This window comes from Papio anubis, chromosome 6 (genome assembly GCF_008728515.1).
Source record: "Papio anubis isolate 15944 chromosome 6, Panubis1.0, whole genome shotgun sequence".
In the NCBI taxonomy this organism is placed as follows: domain Eukaryota; kingdom Metazoa; phylum Chordata; class Mammalia; order Primates; family Cercopithecidae; genus Papio; species Papio anubis.
In genome coordinates, this window is record NC_044981.1 from 85,695,823 (window position 1) to 85,723,257 (window position 27,435).

A 27,435-nucleotide genomic window follows, 5' to 3' on the forward strand; every position below is an offset into this window, starting at 1 on the left:
CCTTGGAATGTGGCCCTTTGATGTGGCTGCCACATTATGAGGAAGTGCAAAGCAGCTGCCCACATGGAGGGTCCACAGATAAGTGTTCCGATCAACCATCCAGGTGAGGACCCAGAATCAAGTGCTGGACACATAAGTGAAGAAACTTCCAGATAATTCCAGCTTCCAGCTATTGAGTCTTTGAGTCTTTCCAGAGGGGGCCTCTGATGCCATGGAGCAGACACAGCTGTCCCTTCTGTGCCAAAGTCAAATTCCTGCTGCATGGAATCCCTCATTCTAAGCATGATTAACTGGCTGCTTTGTATCATTAAAGGTTGTGGTTTGTTTCACAGAAGTATATGTATGTTATAACTCTCTTTTAGTAAGAGAAAGCAAGCAAAGCAAAAACAAAATCCAACACTCCTGAACATCTGCATATATATTTTTAAAGTAAAAAATGTTATGTTAAAATATACATAAGGTTTAACTTTTTTAACTCCTTTTAAGTACACAGATTTATAGCATTAAGTATGTTCACATTGTTGTGCAACCATTACCACTGTCTGTCTCTGGAATTTTTTCCAACTTCCCAAACTGCAACTCTATACCCATGAAACAATAATTCCCCAGTCCCCTCCCCAGAACCCTTGGTGAGCACGATTTAACTTTCTATTTCTATAAGTTTGGCTACTCTAGAAACCTCTTAGAAGTGGAGTCATATGGTGTTTGTCCTCTTGTGACTGGCTTATTTCACTTAGCCTAATATAGGTTCATCCCTGTTGTAGCATGTGTCAGAACTTCCTTTATTTTTAAAGCTGAATAATATTCCACTGTATGTATATACAAACTCCTGGGCTCAAGTGGTCCTTCCCCTCAACCTCCCAACATGCAGGGATTATAGGTGTGAGCCCCTGCACCCGGCCCCATTTCCTTTTCTATTCATCCATCAATGGACACTCGGATTGCTCCCACCTTTTGGCTACTGTGAATAATGCTGCTATAAATATGGGTATACAAATGGGGGTTTAAGTCTCTGTTTTTAGTTCTTTTGGTTACATATCCAGAAGTAGAATTGCTGGATTATATGGCAATCCTGTTTTTAATTTTTTGAAGAACTGTCACACTATTTCCTATTGTAGCTGCCCCGTTTTATATTCCCACCAGCAGTGCACAAGACTTACAATTTCTTCTCGTCATCACCAATACTTGCTATTATTATTCTTTTTATAAAAGGCATCCTAAAGTATATGAAGTGATATCTCGGTGTGAGATCTCATTCTGATTCACATTTTCCTAATGACTAGTGATGTTGAGCATGTTCTCATGTGTTTATTGGCCATTTGTATATCTTCTTTGGATAAATGTTTATTCAAGCCCTTTGCCCATTTTTAAATTAAGTTGTGTGGTTTTTGCTTGGAGATATTCTTTTAAATGTATATATAGACAAGGCAGAGGTATAGAAACAACAGGCTGTTACCTCAGAGAGTGTGTGTTGAGGTGGAAGAAGAGCAAACATGATTCCTTTCTGCCTTTTATGTAATTGTACTGGAGGGCTCCACATATTACCAGCAAGTGTTACTAACTGAATAAAGAAAAACAATTTAAAGAAATTATCAGTAAAAAGTCATCCTGTTTAAGTATCTCAAAATGTCTAACTTGAAGTTTTTAATGGTATAGCCAAGAAAATGAAAGAATCTTGAGCTGAACCTCCACACAGATTTCATTGGTAAAATTTTAATAATGAGAAGAAAACTTCCCTTCATTGTTCTAGTCATAGATCCTTGGCCTGCCTTTTCCACCTCCCCCCTCCTCCCTTCTGGAAAGAGCTCAGACTAAGAGAAGAGCCTGTCTCTCTTTAAAGAGACTATTTGTTTCCATGGTAACTTGCCTTCTTCATCTTCAGAGCTGTAAACTGGGAAATTCCATTAGAGGCTTATCCGGGCAGTTGCTTTTGAAACAGTGTCTGATATTAGCTGTCTGCTTCATTCACCTTTGCTGCTCAGTAATCTTTTGGATTTGGTGATTTTGTTTCTATCAAATGAAGGGAGTAAAATAAAACAATATGAAGCTGATTATAATTGGTCTTGGTGGGCCAGCTGTGCACTCTTGTTAGGCCCTGTGGTGGGACCGTCATGGTGTGGCCTCCCAGGTGACTGTGATCTGTGCAGCTCAGGCCCTGTGAAGCCCTGCACACAGAGCTGGCCTGATTCAAGATGCCCCATGAGGTCATCTTGTAGAAGAAATAGGAACCAACTCTGTTGTAAAAATGACTTTGATTGTTAGTAGATTTCAAGTTTTATCTGTAGGATTCTGATTTGGGCACATGGAGATGCTAATACTGCTGGCTGTGAAAGCAACCATACTTCAAATATCTGCAAATAAAGCAAATAACCAGATTACCTGAGGCTAATGATTTTAATTTTTCTAGTAGCACCTATGATTATAAAGCTGCATTTATTGGCTATTGACATAGAAGGCTTGGGGGATTTTTATTGACCAGCATGGTTTATATGCATAAAATCTATATCATTTTTTGTTTCTCCAGATCCATAAAGGACATTTAAACAACAGTTAATAAACATAGAAGATATCTTGAAAACACCTTTTCTATTCAGGAAATTCAGTTACTTTATTCCTCTTGATAACAACTTCATCTGATTATATTGACAAAAATAACATTATATTTGGTTTTCCATTTATTTATTTATTTAGACACAGGGTCTCACTCTGTTGTCCAGGCTGGAGTGCAGTGGCATGATCATGGCTTACTGCAGCCTTGAATTCCTCAGCTCAAGCGATCCTCCTTCCTTGGCCTCCCAAAGTGTTGGGATTACAGGTATGAGCTACTGCACCTGGCCCGGTTTTCCTTTTTTCAAAAAAGCTAGTTGCTGGCCGGGTGCGGTGGCTCATGCCTGTAATCCCAGCACTTTGGGAGGCCAAGGCAGGTGGATCACAAGGTTAGGAGTTCGAGACCAGCCTGGCCAACATGGTGAAACCCCGTCTCTACTAAATATAAAAAAATTAGCTGGGCCTGGTGTTGTGCACCTGTAAATCCCAGCTACTTGGGAGGCTGAGGCAGGAGAATCGCTCGAACCCGGGAGGCAGAGGTTGCAGTGAGCCAAGATCACGCCATTGCACTCCAGCCTGGATGAGAGGGCGAGACTCCATCTCAAAAAAAAAAAAAAAAAAAGCTAATTGCTAATTGCTGATCAATAGTATACTTCCAACTTTTGAACACATTTCCTAGGTAAAATATTTATATTTAAAAGTAATGTTTAGATTGAATGACGAAAAGGTTCTGGAGATGGATGGTGGTGATGGTACAATGTGAATGTACATAATGTTACTGAACTCTATAGTTTAAAGTGGTTGAATGGTAAATTTTATGTTATGTATATTTTACCACAATAAAAATAATATTCAGAATTGTACAACTGGCAAATATGAAAGTATCTGCAATTGCTATGGAAAAGCATGTTAACTGAAGCATAATTTGATGAGAATCTTAGGCTCTTAACTTTTTATGTAGCTTTCCTTCCTCCTTAAACTTAGACTCCCAAGAAAATTCCAAATTTTGGTTTCCTTTGGCCTCTTCAGTTTTGAAGCATTTGAATGCATGCTTCCTTTTTCCCATGAGAGAGCATAAAAATACTATATTTTGTAGCCCTTATCTCTAGAGACATTTTTGTATTCCTTTGTTCCCAATCATTGCCTTGGAGAAGTTCACCGTCTTATAAGAGGAATCACAAAACAAGAATCATCTCAGAAATGTAGGGATCTCTGTGCAAACTTGTCCATCATCTTACCAAGGCAGGTGTCTTAGTTCTTTTTGTTCTGTCATGACAGAATACCTGAGACTGGGCAATTTATAAACAACAGAGATTTGTTTCTTACATTTCTGGAGGCTGAGAAGTCTGAGGTTGAGGGGCCTACATTCTATTCAGTAATGAGTAGCTCTCTACTCATAGGCTGCCCGTTCCACTTTGATCAGGCTCATTTACTAAACATTCACTCAACAGTTTGTGTTGACATTGTGCGGGGGGTACTGGGGATACCAAAGGGAGTGAGATAGATGTGGTCTGACTCTCATAAAGTTTACATTAGAATGTTCTTCTATTTTTTTAATTGAAACTTTGTCCATTTACCTTAGGCCCATTCATTCTAGTTACGACCTCAGAGTCATAAAGAATGCACAGCACTGTGCACTGTGCCAAAAGCCCTACTGGCTTCATTTCTTTTGCTCCTCACCAGAATCCTATGAGGCAGGGAACATCACTGTCTCAATTTCACCACTGAAGAAACTAAGACTTAAAAGGGTAGGTATCTTGCCCAAGATCATACAGCTAGTATCTGTTTCTCCATTCACATTAATTCATCATTCATTCATTCAGCAAACCTTGGTTGAGAATCTGCTATATACTTTGGCAATGTCAAGAAAACTTGATAGCTGCCCGTAGAAACTCACAGCCCAGCGGGGGAAAAAGTCAAGCAAACAGGTCTACTGCAGTGTGCTGTGCGGTGTGAGGGAGCCATGCTCTGCGGCGATGACAGCTGGCAGGCCGGTCTCTCACCCGGTCGAAGAGTCCAGTCAGGCTCCTGATTAGCACAGTGGCCCCTATTGGTCTCTGTAACACCTCACCCCTCCAATCCACCCACCACCCTGCATCCGGAGTGATCTGTCTAGACTCACAGTTAAGATCTGTCTAGACTGATCTGTCACATTCACTCATTTTTCATTTAGCCAACAAATATTTTTGAGTATCTACTTTGTTAGCCCTTGGAGATACAGTGGTGAGTAAACCAGGCTTGGCTGGGACCTTCACAGAGCTTGCAAGGCAGGTAAAAAACAGAAACAGGAAGATGCACAGAAACATTAAAAAAAAAAAAAAGTTGGAAGGCACATAGCCACTGTGGAAGACAGTTTGGAGGTTTCTCAAAACATAAAGCATAGCGTTACTAAATCACCAGCAATTCTACTCTTAGGTATATACTCAGAGGAATTGGAAACAGGTACTCAAACAAATATATCTACAACACTTGAAGGTTCACAGCAGCACTAGTCACAATAGCCAAAAGGAAGAAAGAATCTGGATGTCCATCAATGATGAATGCATAAGCAAAATGTGGTCTGTTCTTACAATGAATGTTACTGAGTCATAGGAAAGAAGGAAGCAATGATATAGGCTAAACAGAGACGAATCTCAAAAATATTACGCTAAGTGAAAGAAGCTAGACACAGAAGGTTATATATGATAGGATTCCTTTTAAATAAAATATCTAGAACAGGTAAAGCCATAGAGACAGAAAGTAGATTGGTGGTTTCCAGGGGTTGGGGGCAGGAGGAAATACGGAATGACGGCTTAATGGGTATATGGTTTTATTTTGGGGTGATGAAAACATTCTCGAACTAGATAGAAATGGTAGTTGCACAACATTGTGAGTGTACTAAATGCCACCCTGAATTATACGCTTTAAAGTGGTTAATTTTCTGTTATGTGAATTTCGTCTCCATTTAAAAAAAGAGTATAACAAGGGGCTTAAATTAGATTGGGGATCAAGGATGGTTTTGAGCTGAGACCTAAAGACTGAGCAAGAGCTAGCTGGGAGAAGGATGTAGGGAAGAACATGTCCCTGGCAAGAGGAAGAGGGTATGGGATGGAACTGAGGGGAGGCAGGGGCCAGATGTGGTACAACTCTGTAGGCCATGCAACATGTCCCCGATCTTAACCCAAATGCCTTGGGAAATCTACTGAAGGGCTTTCAGCCAGGGACCACGACAGAACAATCTATCTGTTCTCAAGTTCATTCTTGCTGCTCTGTGGAAATGGCCCACAGGGGCACAATCACAGCAGCTACAGGGAAGGACAATGGTGACCAAGGCTCCCTGGGGCTGTCAATGTAGTCCATATCCCTCCAGGGGACACACAAGGCTCCACGACCTAGTCCCTCCCCAGATCCCCTGGCTTGTCTCTCTCTCTCTGCCCACCTCACACTCTCTGCTCTAGCCATAGGAAGTTCAAGAGGTGAGCTCTTTTTCTTCAGGCCTTGGAACAGTCTGCTCCTCCTTGGGCATGTTTCCCCATATTTGCCTGGCCAAGTTCTCTCCAATCTTCAGCATTCTGCTAAGGCATCACCTCCTTCCAGATTTTAATAGGGAATAGCTATTAATAGGGAATAGGGAATTTAATATTAATAGGGAATAGCTCCAGGCTTTAATAGGGCCTGACTTTGAAGCACCTTCCAGCACTTTGAGCCTAACTCTACCACAGTGGATACCATAGCAGGTGGCCACAGCCTCCTTTATCCCCCTGAATTTTTCCCTCAAGTAATGAATTCCTTAGGGCAGAAACTCATTTGTCCTGGTGTCACTAGCACACGTGCCTGAGCAAATTAATGAATTCTTTCAAGAGAAGTGAATTAGAACTCAAGTGGTGCTCCTCAATCTTCCCTTGAGTTCTTGTTTAACCCCCTATCTTTTTTCTCCTGAGGATGTTCGTTTCCATCTCCCACAGATACTGCCCCTTACTGAAGTGCTTGCCTTTTCCCACTTTTCAGAATCTCTCCATCCTTATAAAACTTGAATTATGTTTTAGTTCTCCAAACTTTTCAGTGGTGAACAAGCCTCTCACCATTACTTTCCTTTGTAAAGAGAACACATTGGAAAACGTTGAAATGTTTTTTAGCAGAGAAATTTCCCTCATTTTCCGTGATCACATTTCTAGTTCTTTAATATGAAAACTGCCAGTTTATAACTGATTTCTTAATCAAGATATTATAATTCTAATGAACATCTCATACTCAGATTATAAGTGCTGGCCAATTTTTTTCCTCTTTTGGGGAAAAAAATTCAGAAAAAAATTCATTTCAATGTTTTTCAGGACTTTTACATTTTCTCAAAACATTCACCTACTATCTCCCCTGGAGTGGTGTTCAGACTTCAGCACAATGTTGAGTCCAGAGCTAAACTGCCCGCATTGATCTCACCTCTGCCACTCACTAGCTAAGAAACATTAGGCAAACTGTTTCACCTCCCCACGCCTTTGTGTGATAGGGACCAAACATAATATTTTGCTCACCCATCAGGTGCATGGCTGAGACTCCTATAACAAAAGATAGATTAACAAGAGAAAAGTCCAGGCATGGTGGCTCAAGCCTGTAATTCCAGCACTTTGGGAGGCTGAGGCGGTCGGATTGCTCGAGCTCAGGAGTTGTAGACCAGCCTGGGCACTGTGGTGAAACCCCAACCTTACAAAAAATACAAAAAATTAGCCAAGTGTGGTGGCACATGCCTGTGGTCCCGGCTGCTAGAGAGGCTGAGGTGGGAGGATCGCTTCAGCCCAGGAAGTCAAGGCTGCAATGAGCTGAGATTGCATCACTGCACTCCAGCCTGGGCAACAGAGTGAGACCCAGTCTAAAAACAAATGAACAAAAACAACAGAAAAGCATACAAACTTATTTAATATAAGTTTTATGGGGCACGGGAGCTTTCAGAAATGAAGACTTCAAGAAACAGGGAAATATGTGTATAGTAGTCTTCCCTAATCCACGGTTTCAGTCACCCGAGGTCAACCATGGCCTGAAAGTATTAAGTGGAAAATTTCAGAAATAAGCAATTCATGTTTTAAACTGTGCACTCTTCTGAGTGTTTCACCTAGGATGTGAAACATCCTTTGTCCAACGTATTCACCTCATCACAAGAAGGTGAGTATATTAAAATGTTTGGAGAGACTACATTCCCATAACTTCTATTACAGTTATATTTTATTATTGTTCTATTTTATTATCAGTTATTGCTGTTAATCTCTTACTGTGCCTAATTTATACACTAAACTTGTCATAGGTATGTATGTACAGAAAAAACCCCAGTGTATATAGAGTTCAGTATTATCCATGGTTTCAAGCATCCACTGGGGATGTTGGAATGTATTTCCATGAGTAAGAGGCGGCTCTGTATTTTTATGGATAGTTGCACGGAAGTATGACTGGAGGACAAAAGGCTATGGTCTAATGGTAATAAACTGCGGGGGCGGGGGGTAGAATTTAGTAAGGCCTGTTTGTTCAGTCTTCTCTGTGTCTTATTTTTTTCTTCCGGGTATAGGGAGGGCCCTTCTGAAACGAGAGTTTTACGACCAATTTTCGGGGGAAGGTCAGTGAGGTTTAATGGCCCATTTCAGGGGAAAGAGGGCGACGGAAGATCAGAGAGTCACCTTCTGTTTTTGTGGTTTTCTCAATTTCCTTCGAGTCTAAAATACATAGTATGCCAAGATGACGTATTCTGGGGTAGCGTGTTCTGAACTCCGTCAGTGTCCTCATTTGTAAACTGCGGATAATAATGGTACCTAACTCAGAAAGATTTTGTAATCATGGAGTAGGTTCATACTTGTAATACACTCAGAATAGTGGCTGGTAATTGCACCAGTAACAAATCCCATCTGAGGAAGAGGAAGCAACAGGAGCTGTGCAGCTGCGGCTGCTGGGACCTCCTGTCTGCACAATCCCACCTACTCCTTTATCTGCTGAGTGAAGACAGATCAGCCGACGTCGGGCCCAGGAAGACTGCTGCCGCCTGGGGAGCACACTCCAGTCACCCACGGGAGCAAAACACATCCTCTGGAGTCACAGTAGCCTTGGGAACCTTGGTCTGGTTATCATAGTCATGATGTTGATTCAACAGATAAAAATATTCTCTTGAATCCCTAGCCTGTTTGAAAAAAATCCCCACCTATCAAAAGAAAGGAAAAGAGAACATTCTCTGGCGTTACAGCTTAAACTTAATTTTCATATCAATTAAGCCTTTAATTGATAAAAAATAATCTGGGACAGTATTAGGAATAATTAGGAATGGAAAGTATTTTTTGAGGGGATGATTTTGTTTTCTTTAAGCAAAACTACATGATAGAGACATTTTTTATTCTATCCACTTTCTGATTAACCTTCAGTTTATTGAGCAATTATACTCTGCTCATCTGAAAAGTAAGTAGAAGTAGTTATAACTGCAATATAATGGGTAATAGAATGAGGGATTTAATCAGACTAGAAGCCATGTAAGGGATGAAGTCATTTGGCCTAGATGCCATCTGCTGGGTACTGTGATGTTACCCAGGGGGCAGGACACGGAGCCAGGTACCTCTCTGGGGTTGAACAAGGGTTGGGGAAGGAAAGGTCAGCAAACTCAGCTGAAGGTCAGGGAAGAAGTTTATCCAGGCAGGAGGACTCTGGTGTCCAGAGAGCAAGGTGCCCAGTGGAAGGTAATGGTGTGATCATTCAGGCAAGCAGTTGACCTTGAAAAGGTCCACCAGAGGGTGACAGGGTCTCATGAGCTGCTGGATGGGACATCTGGGAACAGACCATATTTGTCCAGACTAGCATGGAATTGCCCAGCCCAAGAAGGATGGGTGTGCTGCTAAGAGGGTCCCTACCGACAGAATGGGGTATATAAAATTTCAGATTCCATGATGGGCATTGGTGGGTTTAGGGCCAGCAAGGGAAGATCAAGGCAGGACTCCAACCCTAAAGTGAAGCAGTCATCCTATGAGGGTACAAGCTCAGAGTTAGATCAGCAGTAAGGAGAAGTCAATGGTAAGTCCCTGCATGACCCACATCCCCCATCTGTGGATAGGACTGAACCAAGCAAATGAACAATCATGGCAGGGACATGGTGGTATAGGAAAGGCTCTCCGTGACTCCTGGCATCAGTTAGGCATACTTTCAGCTACAAGTGGCAGAAAACCTGAGTTGGTGTAGCTTACTGCAAAGCGACATTTATTGCTTGCTTAAGAAGTTAGATGTGTGGTCTCAGGATTGCTGGTGCAGCCCATCAAGGTCATTCCCATTCTCCGCTCCTTCAGCTGCATTTGGGCTCTTTGTCACCTTCATACATGATAGTTGCAGACACTAGGTCCTCACAGCACATCCTAAAAAGGAAGGACAGGTGGGAGCAAGAGCTTGCTTCCTCCCAAGCCTCTGCTTGTCTGGAAAAAGAAGGCTCCATCAGAAGCCTCCCAGCAGCCTGCCCCCCAAGTACTCATTGGCCAAATATGGGTCACTCAGCTACTCTGATTTGCAACAAGAGCCGGAAATGCAAATCTTGTCTTTCTAGCCTCTACAGAGTGAGGCAGGCAAGGGGGAAGGGTGAGTGAGATGGTGGTAGCCAATAATCTTTCTTCTCTTTTTCTCTTTAATTTGAGCAGCACTCTAGATTCCCGTTCCTGCTTCCTTGTCAGAAGTATGTAGAATTGCTTTGGATAATTGGTGTTGATTTTCTTATAGGTTTGCAGCTCATTCCTCCCTCTGAGATTGGCCAACCATGATTCTTCAGGGCCAGATGTTGGAGCATATGACACCTGCCACCATACCTTGTGGCCCACGGTGAGACAGGGCAGCAGGTGCTGGATGAGGGGGAGCACAAGACAGCATTCCTCTACATTTTCTGTTGTGGAAAATGGCCAAGTCCTCATAGTCCAAAGAGAGTCGATTTCAGGCCACTGAGTTCTTCACTCGTACCTTCTCCCTCCCCTCATCCCAATCCATGTCCTTGTACAGAAAAAAACCCAAGGGTTTTTTTTCTTTTTTTTTTTAAGGCAAGAATTTCCTTAACTGTTAACAGGATGGACCTTTCAATGCTGAAAAGACCAGTCCCCCAAGTCTAAAATTGTACCGAAAACAGTTGAGTAAGAAGGCAGGGACTGCAGAACTTGGGTGCATCTTCGGAGAAAGAAATAAAGGGGCCACTGGGCAGCTGGTGTAGAATAAAGATACTTTCAGATGTATAATGAATTTAAAAATTTACCTCATTTGTGCCCTTTCTGATGAAGCCATTGGGCAAAATCAGTGAATGAAAGAGTAAGCCATGAAAAAGAAAAACATGAAATCCAGGAAGTAGGGATCCATCCCAAGAAAACAGCAAAAGGAAGTCACAGGATGACAGCTCAGCACCGGCCTAGACAGAGTTTGTACTGGAGCTGGAGAAATTGTATGAGGCAGCTGCAGAAAGATGTCTTTGAAGGAGAAATGGATCTGAGAGGTCTGGTGTTTGAGCAGTCTGGTGTTGAAAAATTATTGATAGATGTGGGTGATACATGTGTTGAAGCACGTATTTAAAAGGGTGATAAATCTATGGGCAAATGAAAAATGTACCAGGAGAAAACAAATAATCTTAAGAGAAAGGCAATATAATTATTTTCTTATTCCATTCAGGCTGTTACAACAAAATACCATAGATCGGGTGGCTTATAAATAACAGAAACTTATTTCTCACAGTTCCGGCAGATTTACCTTCTGATGAGGACATGCCTTCTCGTTCATAGTGCCGCCATCTCACTGTGTCCTCACATGGTAGGAGGGTGAGAGTTTTCCAGGGTCTCTTTTTCATAAGGGAACTAATCCCATTCACCAGGGCTCCACATTCATGAACTAATCACCTCCCAAACGTCCTGCCTTCTAATGGCATCACCTTGGGGATTGAGATTTCAATATATAAATGTTGAGAGGAGAGAAACATTCAGACCATTGCAATCATAGTACTACATTACTTGAATCAGCAGTAAACATAAATTATATAGTCATAAGCTTGATATTATAAAATAATAATGCAATATTTACTGTGATCGATTCTAACGTTGTGATCCAACGCTACAGGGATAAAAGGGTAAAGGAGATGGCAGAGGTGTGCGTAAACCAGCTAAATCCTCCATTACTATCATGTTAGTCAAACATTTGGTATGCAAAATGATAAATCAGGAAATAGCAGTATAAGCATGTTATTTACAAACACGGGGTAAATAGAAGAAATGGTTTGAGAAATGGTTTAGTCAAAATTTTGGTGTGCAAAATTGATAAATGAGGAAATAGCAGTATAAGCATGTTATTTACACATATGGGTAAATAGAAGAAATGGTTTCAGAGCAGGAGATTGGGCAGCAGCTGCTCATTTTGTAAAAAAAAAAATTGATTTAGAAACTATGTGCACGAATTATCTTAAAAATTAAAATTCATCAATAAAAGACATTTAAAAGGTAAGGCAAATTGTTAATTTACTAAGGTGTATTGCGCTTATTGGTTTGAGGCTTCTCCAAACCTGTGGCCAGGCCACCATGCATGTGCCATAAAATCATGGCCCTTAATGAGCTGACCCCGCAGGCAGAGGTGGAAGAGCTTGTCAGCACTTCTGGGCTTGTTTTGCCCTTGCGTTAAACAGAGCCAAGTTTTGAGGAGTTTTAATTAAGCTCACATGGGGAATGAAGGTGGAGGGGGGAACTGGGAGAAAAGATGGAAACCCCATTCCTTGTTACAGCATGCCTTGTCATGCATTATTGCTTACATGGCAATGATCTGCCCTACTAGCTATGCCCGGCTATCACAGGGGAAATTACCATATGTACATACAAAAGTCAGGATTACAAAAGGTCCTTGAATGTTCCAAGTGATTAGTGTTCAACTTAATCTTCAGGGATTAGTATTTATGCCACGTTAATAACTGAAGGGATATTCTGTAAATGACTCATTTAGTCATAGTGTACATTTATGGTTTTACAAAAATAATCGCTCCAATTTATGGTGATTAGAGTATTAAGTTCAATTTCCACTTATGTTTGGAAGCAGCTGTTTTTCTCGGTGTCCCTCAGGTTTATATAACAAGACTTACAATGGGTTGTATGTTGTATCTGGGAATGTTACCCTGCCATTTTATCCTAAAGACTTGCTAGTGAGCTGGTATTGTCAACACATCCCTTTACAGAGCAGCGGTAACTTGGCACAAGGACTCTTCCTACTGTCCAAGAGATCTTCCACTGGGAGCCTGACCTTTACCTTTGTTTCCAGGATATTTACTGATTCTTAAATCAAGGTAAAGTTTTCAAGATGACTGTGAACAATTTATGTTAATATTGTTGTAACTGTGAGAGGATTTAGCATCTTTTCTAAAAGTAGGAATAAACAAATTCACATTATTTCTATTTTTCTCCCAACATTTTGATACATTTTTATCATTAACACCTGAAGTATGTGTAACAGAGGAAACGAATTATCCCTAGTGGAGAATGGGGATGGTAACATTAACAATACTGAAAGATTACAGGCGTTTGGAATTGGATCTGGGCCATCCCTCTGCGTTCACCTAGTGAAGAAACTGGGGCCAGGCTTGACCAGATCAAACTGCGAAGCGGTGTCCAGTGAGGGCCAGCACGCATCTGCCTCCCAGATCTTTGTTGTTTGCTCATGCAATCAGCTCGAATCATCCTGTTTTGAGGCTCCAAAGTCAAACTCATTTGATGACTGCAGCTCCCTTCCTGCATCCTAGTGCAATTTTATGAATGCTGATGTAAGAGAAAGTAGAAATGTTCTCATTAGTTGGCAAGCCTACCTTGGAATTACAGATAATAAAAACTGGAGATTGTCATGTCAGTGAATAGTCTGTGTCCCCATTACTATGGTTGTTCCCTTTTCCATTTCTTCTTTTTCTTTATATATATATATAAACTTATATACATATATATCATATCTATTCTGTATAATTTTCTTTATGTTATATAAAAAATATATGTACATATACATTGTAAATATGTACACATATATGTACACATGTATATGTATATATACTTATACACACATATGTGTATATATGTATATACGTATATGTGGTAAATACATATATATGTACATATGTATACATACAGATATATACACATATATACAGATATACACACTATACATGTATATATGTGTGTGTGTATGTGTGTGTGTGTGTGTGTGTATATATATATGCATCCCTTTACAGAGCAGCAGTAACTTGGCACAAGGACTCTTCCTACTGTCTGAGAGATCTTCCACTGGGAGCCAGACCTTTACCTTTGTTCCCAGGATATTTACTGATTCTTAAATCAAGGCAATGTTTTCAAGATGACTGTGAAGAATTTATGTTAATATTATTGTAACTGTGAGAGGATTTAGCATCTTTTCTAAAAGGAGGAATAAACAAATTCACATTAATTCTATTTTTCTCCCAATATTTTGATACATTTTTATCATTAACACCTGAAATATCTGTAACGGAGGAAATGAATTATCCCTAGTGGAGAATGGAGATGGTAACATTAACAATACTGAAAGATTACAGGCATTTGGAATTGGATCTGGGCTATCCCTCTGCGTATATGTATATAAATCACATTTACATATATGCAGTATATGTATATATACACATATACACACATATATAAAGATCACTAAAAAATGTTACTCATAAAAATAATTAAAGGGAGCATATCCACATGTTCTTAAAATCAGCTTGAAGAGGGACAGTCTTGTAAGATGAAAGGTCACATATTTGTGGCTACTAAAATGCCCTACTCCTAACTGCCAGCAGTATAAGAGAATTTGGAACAAAGGTGGTAAAGGAGACCTTTTAAGTAATAAATATTTAATTGGTGGTCCCATTTGGCTTTTTAAAAGTGTAAAATAATGACCAGGCATGGTGGCTCACGCCTGTAATCCCAGTTCTTTGGGTGGCCAAGGTGCAGGATTACTTGAGCCCAGGAGTTTGAGACCAGCCTGGGAAACACAGGGAGACTCCATTTTTACAAAAAATTGAAAAATTAGCTGGGTGTTGTGGCACGTGCCTGAAGTCCCAGCTATGTGGGAGGCTGAGGTGGAAGGATCACTTGAGTCCAGGAGGTTGAGGCTGCAGTGAGCAGTGATTACACTACTGCACTCCAGCCTGGGCGAGAGGGAGCCCTTATCTCAAAAAGAAAAAAAAAAATTAAAAAAAATAAATAAATACAATAAATTAAAAAAAGGAAAAAAAGTACAAAATAAGACATTTTTTCTCTCAAATAATCAAAGCATTGTCTCTGAGTTGGGGCAAACTTGGCTGTTTCATTGTTTCATTTTGATGAACCTGCCTCTTGCTTATCCACGGAACAGTCTGCTACAACAGCCTGCTTGAATACTTTGCATTTCGGACCAACCACCTCCACATTTGTCATTATGACAGGTTGTTATTTACGGGGAATGGCAGGTTGTTGAAAGCCTAAATGAAGCACTAAGGAATGAAGCTCTAAGGACCAATTATAGCAACAATGCTTAAACATTTCAGGCAGCAAAATTGTCTCAACTACAAGCTTGTTTAGGCAAGAAAAAAATGCATATTTCCTATATTTTTGATTTATAGACCGACCCAAAGAGTGTGTGATTTCTGTTGATTTTAACATAAAGTCACCTAAATTAGGAGTATGCAGTTTTAACTGCAATAATTGGCATGGCTAATATGGGAAAAAGTAGATTAACCCGATGCCTCCCAAATGTGCAAATACGCTAAACCATGTTTAAAACTAAGGTATCTCTCTAGGGTAATTTTTCTGGTCTGCTGTGATGTCCCCAAGTGGCTGGCAAGTGTCATCTATTGGCAAGGCCTGAACAAGAGCACAGCAGGAAACTTTCCCTTTATCTGTTTGAATGAATGACTAAGCAAAGTTTAAAGGCCATTTCACTCTGCTCTTAAAGGTATGTAAGCATGAAGATGACATGCTCCTTTGGTTCCCAATTTCAGTGTCTGATCAGTTAGGCATAAAGGTGCTTTTGTCTATGCAAGATTCATATGTATGTTCTGTTGATGAGTCTGTTGACAACTCCATAAACTAAGTGTCTCCAGGGCAAGCAGAGATTGAGATTTGTTTCTCAGAGATTAATGAATGTGCCTCCATTTCTTTCCCTCAAAAGAGACAATACCACTTCCTGTAGCTTTCCTTGTGTGCTACAGATTGAAAACCTTATTGGGCTGCAGAAAGATTTATGATTCACGTATATGTAGGTGGTTATTACTGTAGAATAATCTGGAAAACTGCTAGTCACAATTTGTTCTCTCTCAATTGTTACAGACTGATTCATTATGCTGGGCTCTTGTGTCTTCTCTCCTTTCTTCACATCTCTCCTCAAAAGGTTAGATTCTTTGCCATGCTATTTACAGACTGTGGTATATATAGCAGGTTGATATCAGGGACAGTTGTATTATATATGCTATAATGCCTATACCATGTATTTTTATGTGAAGTGATTAAGAAATGTATAAGAAAAATGGTAATAACCTTTCCATCACCATCCACCCTTCTTGGGATAAACACTGTTAAGAGCATCCTTCCCTCCTGTTTTCTGTATTCATATGCATGTCATATTATAATATTTTTGTCTTGCTTAACAGTTTTTTTAACCAAAATAGAATATTTGCTCTTCAATGTCCTATTTTCATGTAGCAATAGGTCACAGACATCCATGTAGATCTATATATATAGATTGAATGCATTCCTTTAAAAATACAATATTAATTTACCATAATTGGTTCAATCTTCCCCCTATTGATAGACATTTTTGTTGTTGAGGTTTTTTTAAAATAAAAAATTTGGGGGCCATTATACACACTGTTTCAAATAACTTCTTGGTATCTATGTCTTTATATACAGATGTTCTTAATGCTACAGATTCCTCAAAGTAGGAATGTTGTGTCCAAGGGTATAATTTTACTTTTAATAGATGCTTGCCTTGTTATATTTAATACTTTCTAAGTAATAACAAAATATAATATAATATATTATGTATCTATTATCATATATAATATATAATAAATATAACTAAATTAATAATATATTAATACTTTCTAAGTAAGAACTATAACAAAACAAGTCCAAGATCTCTACACTAAAAACTACAAACCATTGCTGAGGGAAATTAGAAAAGATCTAACTAAACGGAGACAATTCCTATGTTCATAGATTGGAAAATTCAACATTGTTAAGATGTCAATTTTCCCCAACTTGGGTCTATAAACTTAAGGCAATCCCAATCAAAATCCCAACAGACATTTTTTTTGGTAAAAATTAACAAGCTGATATTAAAATTTATGCAGAAATTACTAAATAAGTTTTTAAAAAGAACAAAATTGGAGGACTTACATTACTGATTTCAAGAGGTGCTATAAAGCTACAACAGGAAAAAGCTACAACAATGGAGAAAAATAGTGAATTATCCAACTGACTCATATACATATGGTCAACTGATTTCAACAAAAGCAATAAGGCAATTCAATGAGGAAAAGAAAGTCAATTAATAGTGCTGGAATACAGCTGCATATCTGTATGGAAAAAAAATGAACATTGATTCTTACCTTAAACCAAAGATAATAAATACTCAAAATGGATCACAGACCAAAATGTAAAAGCTCAACTATTAGGTTGGTGCAAAAGCAATTGTAGTTTTTGCCATTAAAAGTAATTACTTTTGCACCAACCTAATAAGTAACTTCCAGAAGGAACAGAAAGAAAAATCTTTGTGAAGGGTAGGCAAGATTTTTCAAAACAGAACACAGGAAGCATAAAATAAAAAATTAATAAATTGGACATCATAAAAATTAAACTTTTTTCTCTTTGAAAAATATCAGTAAGAAAATAGAAAGGCAAGCATAAAAGAAAATATTCACAGCACAAATATCAGACAACAAACTGTAACAGGAATATACCAAAGTCTTACACCTCAATATGAAGAAGGGAAACAACACAATTTTTTAAATGGGCAAAATATTTTAAGACACTTCACAAAAGAAATTATATGAAAGCCCAATAAGTATATGCCAAGGGGCTAAAAGTAGTCATCAGGGAAATGCAAATTAAAACCACAATAAGGTACCACCACACACCTATTAGAATGGTTAAAATGAAAAAGACTGACTATACCATGTGTCGGCAAGGATATGGAGTAAACGCAACTCTCATACACTGCTGCTGGGAATATAAAATCACATAGTACTTTGGAAAGGTACGGCGGTTTCTTGAAAAGTTAAACATATACCTATCATAAAACTCAGCTATTCTAAGTATTTACCCAAAAGAAATGAACACACATGTCTACATAACGACTTGTACACAAACATCCATATCAACTCATTTTTGTAGGAGTGCCAAACTGGAAATAACTCAAAATATCCATCAATAGGTGACAAGATAAACAAAATTTGTTCCACCTATGCAATGGAATCCTGCTTTAAAAAAGGAAGAAACTATCAATATATGTTAATAACTTGGGTGAATATCAACTCATGCTGAGTGAAAAAGTCAGCCAAAAAGAGACTACATCTTGTAGGATGAAATTCTATAAAATGCAAAAAATTATAGTTATAGAATGTAGACCAGTAGTTGCCTAGGGATGAGGGTGGAGGAGAGATGTATTATCAAAGGGAACAAGGAATCTTTTGGGATTGGGGAAACTCACCATTTTGATTGTGGTGGTTTCACAGGAGAATACATTTTGACAAAACCTATCAAATTGTACACTTTACATGTACAGTTTGCATATAAATTATACCTCAACCTTTGAGCATTTATTTCTTAAGAACTTTAAAATCATTTTGTCCAGTTCATAATAAACCCAATCTCAACTCCATTGGATTTCCAATTGAAATTGCATTAAACAAATACATAATCTATATGCATGTATATCTATACCAAATATTTGATACTGTCTTATCATTTAGGAAAATGTTAGATTCAGGTCTTGTTTTGCATTATTAATGAAGCCTCTTTAGCGCTATTTCCTGATAAATGTTTTTCTTGATATTTTATAATTTTATTGCTCTTGCCACTAAGTTTTTAAAAACATCATTTTTTACTTCCGATTATTATAAAGAAAAACTACTGATTTTGATATATATCAGATACAGTCACCTTATCAAATTCTCTTATTAATTCTAACAGTATTTAAGTAGAGTCTCATGAACCCTCTATATTATCAAGTTTGGGAAATTTCATTTTAATCCTGTTTTATTTGTAAGTATTATCAAATGTCATTTGGGCATCTATTGATATAACTGTAGTTTCTCTCCTTTAAATTATTTAATTAATATATCACATAATTGATTATATAATTCAGCACATTGCTTACATAATTGTTTACATAATTAACATGTTACCTAATGAATACATAATGAATGAAAATGTTGCATTTGTATTATAAACCCTGCTTCTTGGTGTGTCCATCTTTTAATATTTTAAGGGATTCAATATGGACAGATTTCACCAACTGAACTATATCACGCTTTTTAATGGCTACACAGTATTACATGGTGTAGCTCTACTATAACTTACTTAACCCTGATTAATGAGTATTTAAGTTGTCTTTTTCTCTTTTTACTCAATGCTGTGATAAACCTAATTATAGAGTAGTATATCTCTAAAATTAGGTTGGTGCCAAAGTAATTGCGATTTTTGCCATTAAAAGTAACAACAGAAACCACAATTACTTTGGCATTGACTTAATAATTTATAGTTTTACATTTACTCTGTATGCCACATTTTCTTTATCCATTCATCCGCTGATGAGCACTTAGGTTGATTCCATATTTTGGCTATTTGAATAGTGCTGCAATAAACATGTGAGTGCAGATATCTCTTCAATGTGTTGATATCTTTTCTTTTGTGTATATACCCAGTAGTGGAGTTGCTGGGTCACATGGTAGTTTTGTTTTCAGTTTTTTAAGGAATGTCCATACAGTTTTCCATAGTGGCTGTACTAATTTGCATTTCCACCAAAAATGTACATGGGTTTCTCATTTTCCATATTCTCACCAAATTGTTCCCTTTTTGATAAAAGCCATTTTTACTGGGGTGAGATGATATTACCTTGTGGCTTTGATTTGCATTTCTCTGATGGTTAGTGAGGTTGAGCATTGTTTAATATATCCATTGGTCACCTGTGTGTCTTTGTTTGAGAAATGTATATTCAGATCTTTTGCCCATTTTAAAGTTGTATTTTTTTTCCTATTCAGTTGTTTGAGCTCTTTGTGTACTCTGGTTACTAATCCCTTATTAGACGAATAGTTTGCAAACGTTTTCTTCCATTCTGTAGGTTGTATCTTTATTGTTTCCTTTATTGTGCAGAAGCTTTTTAGCTTGATGTAACTCCACTTATTTTTGCTTTGGTTGCCTGTGCTTGAGATCTTACACAAAAAAAGTCTTTGCCCAGACCTATTTTCTGGAGCCTTTACTTTCTTTTAGTAGTTTCATAGTTTCAGGTCTTGGATTTAAGTCTTAAATTCGTTTTGATTTGATTTTTGTGTATGGTCAAAGATAGGGGTCTAGTTTCATTCTTCTGCATATGGATATCCAGTTTTCCCAGCATGATTCATTGAAGAGACTCTCCTTTCTCCATTGTATGTCCTTGGAGACTTTGTCAAAAATGAGTTGCCTGCAAACACATGGATTTCCTTCTGGGTTCTCTATGGTATTACATTGGCCTCTCTATATTTTTATGCTAGTATTAACACCATGCTGATTTGATTACCACAGCTTTTTAGAATATTAAAAAATATTCAGGTAGCGTGATACTTCCAGCTTTGTTCTTTCTGCTTTGGATTGCTTTGGCTACTTGGGATCTCTTTTGGTTCCATATATATTTCAGGATTTTCTTTTTTTTTCTATTGCCGTAAAAATGTTATTGGTATTTTGATAGGAAATACATTGAATCAACAAATGGTTTTGGGTAGTATTGTCATTTTAATAGTATTACATCTTCTGATCCATTGGTATGAACTATCTTTCCATTTTTTGTGCCCTCTTCAATTTCTTTTATTAGTGATTTATAGTTTTCCTTTATAAATCTTTCTTTGGTTAAATTGGTTCCTAGGTATTTTGTATTATTCGTAGCTACTGTAAATAAGATTGTTTTCTTGATTTCTTTTTTTAGATGGCTTACTGTTGGAGTACATAAATGCTACTAATTTTTGTATGCTGATTTTTTATCTTGTAGCTTTACTAAATTTATCAGTTCTAACAGTTCTCTGTTGGAGTCTTAGGTTTTTCTAATTATTAAGATCATGTCATCTGTGAACAAGGCTAATTTAACTTCACTTCCAATTTGGATGCCCTTTCTTTCTCTTGCCTAGTTGCTCTGGCCACAAGTTGCAATATTATGTTGAATAAAAGTGGTGAATGTGGGCATCCTTGTCTTGTTCCTGATTTTGGAGGAAAGGCTTTTTATTTTTCACTGTTCAGTATGATGTTGGCTGTGGGTTTGTCATATATGGCCTTTATTATTTTGAGGTATGTTCTTTCTACACCCAGTTTATTTAGAGTTTCTATCATAAAGGAATGTATTTTATTGAATATTTTTCAGCATCTATTGAAATGACCATATGATTTCTGTTCTTGGTTCTGTTAATGTGATGTATTATGTTTATTGACTTGCATATTTTGAATCGTCCTTGCAACTCTGGGATGAATCGCATTTGATCATGGTGAATGATCTGTTTAATATGTTGTTAAATTCAGTTTGCTAGTATTTTGTTGAGGATTTTTGTATCTATTTTTTTTCTTTCAGATTAAAGAACTCCTTTTAGTTTATCTTGTAAGATGGGTCTGGTGGAGGTAAATTATCTCAGCTTTTGCTCATCTACAAAGATCACCTCTCTTGTTTGATAGTTTTGATGGTTGTGTCCCTCTTAGATGGCAGTTATTTTCTTTCAGCACTTTGGAACGGTCATCCCACTCCCTCCTGGCCTGCATGGTGTCCATTAAGTCTGCTGCCAGAAGAACTGGAGCTCCTTAATATGTTATTTGCTTCTCTCCTTTTGCTGCTTTTGGAATTCTTTTCTCCTCGACTCTTGACTTTTTTTTTTCTTTTTTGAGACAGGGTCTCAATCTATTACCCAGGATAGAGAGCAGTGGCGTGATCTTGGCTTACTGCAACCTCCATCTCCTGTACTCAGGCGATCTTCCTATCAAAGTCTCCCAAGTAGCTGGGACTACAAGTGCATGCCACCATGCCCAGCTAATTTTTTTATATTTTAATAATTTTTTTTTTTTTTTTGTATTTTAAGTAGAGATGGGGTTTGGCCATGTTGCCCGGGCTGGTCTTGAACTCCTGCAGTCAAGTGATCCGCCCGCCTCGGCCTTCCACAGTGCTGGGATTACAGGCATGAGCCACCGCGCCTTGCCTTTGTCCTTGACTTTTGAAAGTTTGATTATATACCTTGGGGTAGTCTTATTTGGGTTGAATCTGTTTGGTGTTCTCTGACCTTCCGGTATCTGGCTATCTCTTACTCAAGTTTTAGAAAGGTTTCTGTTATTTCTTTGAATAAGCTTTCCACCCCTTGCTCTTGCTCAACTCCCTCTTGAACACCAATAATGCTTACATTTGGTCTTTCGAGGTAATTTTCTGTATCTGGTATGTTACTTTCATTCTTTTTTCTCCTCTGTTTTCAAACAGACTATCTTTGTGTTCACTGATTCCTTTTTCAGCTTGATCTATTCTGCTGTTGAAAGTCTCTAGCGAATTTTTCAATTCAGCAAATATTTCTCAATTCCAAGATGTTTTTTATTATTTCAATCTCTGTTAAATTTCTCTGATAAATTTCTGAATTGATTTTCTGTGTTATCTTGAGGATCACTGAGTTTCCTTGTAACTGTTATTCTGCATTCTTGTTGAGTTCCCATATCACAACCTTGTTGGCATCCTGGTTCCTTATTTTGTCTGTTTGGGAGGTCATAGTTCCCTGTTTGCTTATGTTTCCTGTGGATATACATTTATGTCTTTGCATCAAAGCATTAGTTATTTACTTTTGTCTTCTCTGTATGGCTTTTTTTTTGGATACGTTTGTTAGAGATTTTTTTTGCCATCGACCTACTGATTTCCCTGCCCATCCCACCACCCCCCCCAAGTTGCTGCCTCTTTTCTGGCACTAGATGGTGTCTTAAGCCCAGGTTTGCCGTCCACCCAAATGGGGGCAGAGAGGTACCCAAAGGGGTATCTTGGTAGTGTGGGAAGGCTGGCCAGGGGTTCACGCCCAGGGAGCCTGTGGAATGAACCTTATATACCCTGATGCTGCTGAGAAGCCACTCTGATTTGGTATTTCCTTTGGCTGAGTTACAGAGCTGCCACGGCTTGCCTCCTGCCTTTGTCTCTGGATGACCTCAGGGATATTTTTCCCTTCAGGCACTCTTGATGCTTCCCATGGGTTGAGGCAGGAACAGGTCTCCTGACAGAGAACTCAAGATGGTGGGGAAGGTGCTTGTTAACCTTGATCTCTTTTTCCAGTGTAGAAACTCTGAGCTGGGGGGTGAAATTTTGGGGGGAAGGGCACTGTGGACATGGAGGTCCAATTCTCTGACTACGTGGTCTTTTAACTTCTCTATGGTTCTAGGAACTATATCTTCTTTATATTTAATTCTAGAATATTGCTGGTGATAATTTCAGCACTATATGTTGTCTTTTTTTGTGTGTGGGAGTTAGGGGGGTGGGGAGTAAAGCAAGCTTGCTTCTGTGCTACCATTTTGGAACCAGAAGTCTTGGTGGTTCCCACATTTGTGCAACAGAATCACTTGGGGAATTGGGAAAAAAGTTATATCCCTGGTCCTACACTGTCATTGTGAAGCAGAATTTCCCCAGAATGTATACTTTCTCCCATCAAACTCTGGAAACAGCATTTCTCCCATCAAATCCATGGGAATACCTTTAGAATCCCCTCCTTTCAGATCCACCCTTACCTGGAGGGATCCAGGTTGGGGCCAATAGTGGGATGAGAAATTCCAGCTCTTGTAGGCTGAATGTAATTGTGTCCATGGCAAAGGGCCTGGGCACCTGGCCCATTAAGCTGTCCTCTGGAGTTCCCCACAACAATAAAACTTGGTCAGAGTGTTGTCTAAGACTTCCCCACATCTTGGTTTTTATTTTTATTGCACAGAGAACAGTAAGAAGGGAAATAACTTTTAAAAGGGAAAAATCACCACAATGCCAACATCTGGACATTAACCACTTCACTTTTTAATTTTCTCTCAGAGGCTTTTGTAATTATTCCATTCAATGGCATTATTATTTCATTTATATTAAGGATCAAATATACTTTTTGTGAATGAGCCTAGGACTCTAGCTCTCTTCCCTTTTATTAAAAAGAAAATATACTCCAAGTTCTACACTAATTAAAAATAGAGTTTTGTAGGGCTTAAGGCTTAGAAGACCTGGGTTTGAACTGGAGTCCATAATTTACTACCTGGGCAAACTTTCAAACTCCTCTGTGCTTCAGCTTACCTCTAAAGCAAGGGTCACATTTAAGAAATGTCTGAAACATAATATACACTTAATAAATGTTAGTTTCTTTCTCTTTGTCTTTGTTGACATCTCTAAGTTTGTTAACACCTTTTTATCCTTGTAAGCTAAATTTTGTTTTCTTTTCATAATGGACTTCCTACCGAAGTTTCTTTTCTAAGGGACACTGTCTGATACTGAATATTTAAATGATTTCAAGTCTAGTTTCCAGCTAAGGTGTTTCAACTTAAAATACATTTTAAAGTTTTATTTTTCCAAGCTGTATCAATTATAAATACATGAAAATCTCCAGGTATGTGTACACCATATTGATCAGAGTTTTACATTAATGAAGATGCAAGTTACTGGTGCATTCTAGGAGAGGCCAAGTTTTCCTGCTCCCCTTTTATTGTGGAGAGTGGGGAAGGAGGAAGTGGTTAAGGCAGTGGCCTACTTTCCTTCCCAAGGGAGTGTGGCAGAGGCTATTCTTGTCCCCTACAACCTTTCAGTCCTCCACCTGTAATTTAACTCTATCTGATCTCCTAAGTGAAGCATGTGGCTATCCATTATACAGATGTTTCCCAGCCTCTCTGCAGCTAGGAGTGGCCATGTGACTACGTTCTGGTCAAAACGTAAGTGTAAATGATGTGCACCTTCCCAGTTCTTATCCTTTTCCTCTTCCCTTTGGCGGCAACACAGATGTGTAGAATTATACTATTTTAGTTTTTTATATGAGAAGAAAAGAACTGCTAACTTGTTTCAGCCATTATTTTGGGCAGCAGCCAAACTTACATCCTAGTGAATATAGAGAGATAGTGAACATGGTCTGAGGCACTGAGGTTAAGGAATTTTCTGATACGGATAAAAAAGAAAGTACAATAGGAAGAAATGTTCGGTGTAGGCCAAGGAAATTTATACTACTTCCTCAGTCCTCCTAAACATAAAACTTGGAACCATGAATGCGAAGATAGTGAAACTGAAATCTGACTACATAATTCTAAGAATGTACTAATAGTATCACGGGCCCAATGTACAGAAGTAGATCTGCTTTGTAAGCATATAATTCATCCATTTCATATGCAACTCAGATAATATTCTCAGGATACATGCAAAAGGAACAAGAGTGGTGTCAATTTTTCTAAGTAAGATGTCTATCACATTTTAGATAGATATTTAGTTAAGGACTTTTGTAGGAAACTGATTAAAAGCCAAAAGGGTTCTAGAGCATGTGATGAGGGAATACCACCATTAATTCTACAACCTAAGTCACACCCATTTTCAGGTTTCTTCAGTCTCTTAATTTGAATTTAGTAAATGGGCCAATCAATGATTAATGTAATCATTCCAGTAATAACTAAAGAAGAGTTATCCACAAATAGAAACAGGCAATAAGTCTGAAAAGTAACTGCATTTTGTAAGTTACTGTTGCTTTTCAGAGGATAAATATCCAGCATTTACTCAGTAATTTCTGGTGCTTTCAAAGCAATAATCCTGCTGCTATATGGCACTGATAAGATATCATTAACCATTAAATTAAAGGAAAAGGAATGCCTTTCATGACTTGGAAATTTGAAAGTACCATGACACTCAAATAGAGTTAAATAGCCATTCATTTCTCAAAAAAGCTTCATTGAAAAGTGGACGTATGTATTTTGGAAGACTCAAGTTATGCATAACACAGATGCTACTGATTTAAAGGCTGCCTAAAGTAACTGATGGGCAGGTCATTTAAACTGAAGTTCTGTTTTGGTGGAACTGCATGGCAGGGGGGTGTTGGAACCTCCAAGATCAGTGTCTAGTCATGGATGGAAAAGGAGCATAGGGCCTGGTGTTAAGTGTTATATCATCTGCCAATGCAAATATTATTTCTATGTGCATCACCATATCAGGAAGGACCACTGACAACATCTGTGTAAGACAGTGTCAAACAGTTTTACAAAGACTTATCTTCACTGGTACTGAAAATACTGTTTTGCAAATTGTTCTGTGGCATAACAACCAACCTAGTCTTTCCCGGGATTTTGAGCAAACAGAAAGCAGCTGCAACTTAAAAAAATAAAGAAAAGAAAAACAACAGAAGACTTAAAATTCCTCTCAAAGGAATTACAAAAACTACTCAAGTGGGGGAAAAGGCTTAAGAAGTAAAGCGTACGTATTTTAGGATTTCATTTATGTAAAACTGTAGAAAATGCAAACTAATCTATATTATTAGAAAGCAGAACAGTGGTCGTCTGGGGACTGGGGTGAGAGGAGGGCTCAACTGCAAGGGGCAGGAGGGTACTTTTGGGGGTGGTAGACATACTGAGGATGTTGACTGCTGGTGTGGTTTCCCAAGTGAATATATAAGTCAAAACTCTGTGAGCAGCACACTTTTACTTAAATGCTCACCAAATTCTGAGGTGATTTAGCTTTCACATTGACTTATTTGGCAGGTAGGATATCTGCATTTTAAAAAATTGGATGCAGTTTATCATACATGAATTATACCCCAATTTGAAACCATGCAGATCTCCCACCTGCCAAATAAGTCAATGTGAAAGCTAAATCACCTCAGAATTTGGAGAGCATTTAAAATTACAGCATGGCAAAGTTGTTTAGATAATAGACTTGGGTTTTAAAAGACACAGGGGTGGGTCTCAGTGTTGGCTTTGTTGCTATCTATAGAGCGGTCACAAAGCCCCTGCATCTTCTAGTTATGTTATCTCGTTCTCTTCCTTTGTTTGCCATTCAATCTAAGATTTTTCCTATGCTTTCTTTGCATCATGGACTAACAGTGGCCACGGCGTCCCCATGCATGAGATTCTGCCTGAAACAGATGATGATGGAAAAGCAGACTTAGGCACAAGTCTTAACCTTTAGGAGCCTATTTTCCCATCTGTAAGATGGGAATACTATCTAACTACTGTGACTGCAATGGACATGTAACTTGGTATTGGTAATAGCAGTGCAGTTTATAATATATGATAAACAAATATTTATTAAAAGAATGAGCAAATGAATGGATGGATTTACTTAAATGAAGGTAGAGTTTATAAGAATGTGTGCATATGTTTAGGTTGGAAAGCCAGCAGGTTGATAAAGGAATGAAATACCTAATTTAACTTAGAAATACTCTAAGAAAACAGCTTTCTGATGAGAAGAATCACTTAGCGATATATGACGTGTTGTGCTTCATACAAATTAGGACTCACGAAATTGTGAAGAGCTCCATTTAACACAAAACGTTGAAATGCAAGAGATGATGTGTTAACCGGCCAATTACCCAGCCTCTTAAAAACCCTGATTGTCGTACAAAAGTGCCATTTCAGTTTTGACTAGATTCTGTGTAAGGTAAACGCGGTGCTACAGCAGAACACCTCACAGCTCATTTGCTGATACAAGTCATTCACCACTTTTACG

At 38.4% G+C, this 27,435-nt stretch overlaps 1 long non-coding RNA gene across 4 annotated transcripts; it reads right to left on the reverse strand.

Moving 5' to 3' along the window:
• Positions 1 to 7,419: 7,419 nt before the first annotated feature.
• LOC110743127 lies at positions 7,420 to 19,293 on the reverse strand. Of its 4 annotated transcripts, none has more exons than XR_002521649.2 (3): positions 16,920 to 19,293; positions 11,254 to 13,292; positions 7,420 to 9,893 (listed from the first exon to the last, which is right to left on the reverse strand). It is a non-coding gene; the product is annotated as an uncharacterized LOC110743127 (long non-coding RNA). The 4 variants fall into 4 exon arrangements; XR_002521650.1 differs by lacking the exon at positions 16,920 to 19,293 and having other exon boundaries at positions 7,420 to 8,701; positions 9,729 to 9,893; positions 11,254 to 13,489; XR_002521651.1 differs by lacking the exon at positions 16,920 to 19,293 and having other exon boundaries at positions 7,420 to 8,701; positions 11,254 to 13,489.
• Positions 19,294 to 27,435: the final 8,142 nt, after the last annotated feature.